The following is a 2,898-nucleotide window of genomic DNA, read 5'->3' as shown; positions in this document are numbered from 1 at the left end:
ATATATCTCTTGCTTGAATGGCTGATGGCTTTAGTTTCCTCCACAGACCTCTAACCCCTTTGGGTTGATTTTCTTCTGCATAATGTGATCATATCCTTTCTCCTTACCCTAGGATTGGTAAATATGATTAAAATGTAGCTCAGTTCGTACTGTTTGTGCCTAGCTCGGAAGAAAAACTTGATTCCATTCTAGCTCCCGATAGCACGGGGTGTGTGTGTGTGTGTGTGTGTGTGTGTGTGTGTGTGTGTGTGTGTGTGTGTAGGCCAGGGGATCAGAGAGGTTCAAGGTCATCCTTGGCTACAAAGTGAATTCGAGGTTAGTCTGATCTACATTAAAACTGTCTTCAAAAAAAAAAAGGAAGAAAGAAAGAAACGGTGGCTGGGGGGGAAGAAGCGGAAAGAAGTTACTTGGCAAGTGTTAAGTTGTTTACTTAAGCTCGCCTTTGTTCTGCAGCAGTCTCTGGCAGCAAGTCCACAGCCAGAGATTGGGATAGGGGAGGAGCCGCGATGAGGCGGGATCCATTCTGGAGGTGGAGCCAGAACGCGGCAGGGGCGGAGCCAGAAGCTGCGGCGCCGCGGGGCCTGGACCGCCCAGGACGTCCCGTATTTTGAAGGCCCCACCTCCTTGGGCGGGACGTGTACGCTGATTGGTAGATTTTACTCAAAGGCAGTCTCCATTGGTTCGCCGTGCTGTCGGCTAGGCGGGCGGTGCCCGGACGCAGGTGCCCGCCGGAGCCGGAGCAAGCCGCTGCTGACGGGCCGGGCCGGGCCGGGACCCGGGCCAGGGAGAACCGAGGGGCCTGTGCGGCCGCCCGGCCCGGCCGCAGAACAGGTAGGCACAGAACAGCGAGTGGGTCTGACCCGAGTATGTAGGCAGGTCTCCCAGGTCCCGGGTTCGAGGCCCCGGCTGAGTACTCGGGCGGGACAGATAGGGCTGCACCCTTGGCCTTCGACCTGCTCAGGACGCAGGCACCTCAGTTATCATTTCGAGGTTGGTGAGAGGTCTCCGGGCCTCGCCACGCAGTAGAAACCACTGTGAGCCTCGGTTTCCCCATCTATGAAAAGTGGGTCATCTCAGAGCCAACCTGATTTAGGAGGTGGCTGATGAGAAAAGCGCCTGGCATACAGTAGGTGGTCAATAAGTGGCAAATGTCACTCTGAAACCCTCTTCATAACGGTTCTGTCTGGATAATTATTAACATTATAAAGAGTTGGACGCTTCACAAAAAGCTACTCAGAGTGCACTGTACTGAAAATGTTGTTTTTCAAACAGTAGTCAGGGACTGCCAAGATGGCTTAGCTGGTCAAGGTGCTTGTCTGACTGAGTTCAGCCTTGAGGTCTCATATGGTGAAAGAAGAACTGACAACAGAAAGTTGTCTTTTGAACTCCATAGGCACACCCTCGCATGAGTACACCCACATACATATGTACAAATACACACAAAATAAATACAATTGAAAACACTTAAAAAAAAAACTCTGTAGTCAGAATTTATGTGGTTAGTGGGAAACATACTAGGTAGAAGTCCTAAAAGTAATTCCTTTGATCTCAATGAGCAAATTGAAGTTCAGGGAAGTTAAAGATGTTGCCCAAGGCCACACAGCAAATAAGAAGTAGAGCTTCTGGGATTAGAATTTAGTTTCTGGCCGGTGGTGGCACACACCTTTAATCCCAGCACTTGGGAGGCAGAGGCAGGTGGATATCTGAGTTCGAGGCCAGCCTGGTCTACAGAGTGAGTTCCAGGACAGCCAGGGCTACACAGAGAAATCCTGTCTCGAAAAACCAAAGGGGAAAAAAAAAAAAAAAAAAAAAAGAACTGAGTTTCTGGACTGGGGGTGTAGCTCAGAACTTGCATAGCATGCTGTAGGCCCCAGTTTTATCTCAGTACTGCCAAGAAAAACCACACATACACACATACACACACACACATACACACACACCCTAAAGTAAGAAAGAGATGGATGAGGCCCAGAAAAGCAAATTAACTTGAACCAGGGCATACAGTATCAGTGGCAAAGCCAGGATAAAGTGCTGAGGTCATGAAGCATGGTGGCACAGGCCAGTTAGGTCAGCTACTCTGGACTTCAAGGTCTGGTTTGGTTACTTAGTGTAAGTTTGGTTTTGTTTAGTTGTTTTATTTTTATTTTATTTTTGAGAAGGTCTTCTTACTCTGTAGTCTTGGCTGTCCTGGAACTCCTCATGGAGAACAGGCTGACCTAGAGATTGGATTGCCTCTGCCTTCCAAGTGCTGGGACTTAACCTGTGTGCCACCATAACAATTTTTTAAATGTATGTGTGCCTCTGTGAATTTATGTTTATTATGTAAGAGCCCTCAGAGGGAGGAGGAAGGTGCTGGATCCCCTGGAACCGTAGTAGCGGGCAGTTGTGAGCCACCGCATGGGTCCTGGGAACCAAACCTGGGTCCACTGCAAGCGCAGTCAATAGTCAACTGCTGACCCATTTCTCTAGCCCATGGTTGTGTTTTTAACATCTATCCATTTGTTTGTTTTGTTTACGCATGTGTGAGTTTGTGAGGCCTCACCCATGATAGACAGCATATGTAGAGGTCAGAAGACGGTTTTGGGAGTTAGTTCTTTCCTCCTACCGATTGGGTTCTGGGGGTTAAACTCAGCTCATCGGACTTGGTGGTAGCATGCACCTTCACCCAAGGAACTGTCTTACCAGCCTTTTTTTTTTTTTTTTAAAAAAAAAAGAGAGTGAAAGAGAGAAAGAAAGAAAGACATCTTTGGAAGCTGGTCCTGGTGACACACGTCTATAGTCAGTCCAAGCTCTCAGGAGAATGAGGCAAACGAGGCAGGATGACTGCTGTAGGTTCGGGTACAACCAGAATCACATAGCCATCAAGTCTATATGATTCTAGGTTTAAAAAAAAAAAAA

General features: G+C 48.1%; 1 protein-coding gene across 3 annotated transcripts in view; it reads left to right on the top strand.

The window, feature by feature from the left end:
• Positions 1-699: 699 nt before the first annotated feature.
• The window catches only part of Marchf2 (membrane associated ring-CH-type finger 2), a 27,150-nt gene continuing 24,951 nt past the window's right edge, over positions 700-2,898 (top strand). For all 3 annotated transcript variants that reach the window (XM_031350023.1, XM_031350024.1, XM_031350022.1), the window contains exon 1: positions 700-831. The gene's annotated coding sequence lies outside the window, so the exon portion shown is untranslated. The remainder of the gene's footprint in view (positions 832-2,898) is intronic.

This window comes from Mastomys coucha, unplaced genomic scaffold, assembly GCF_008632895.1.
Source record: "Mastomys coucha isolate ucsf_1 unplaced genomic scaffold, UCSF_Mcou_1 pScaffold4, whole genome shotgun sequence".
NCBI lineage: Eukaryota > Metazoa > Chordata > Mammalia > Rodentia > Muridae > Mastomys > Mastomys coucha.
This window is presented reverse-complemented; position numbering and strand designations above follow the sequence as displayed.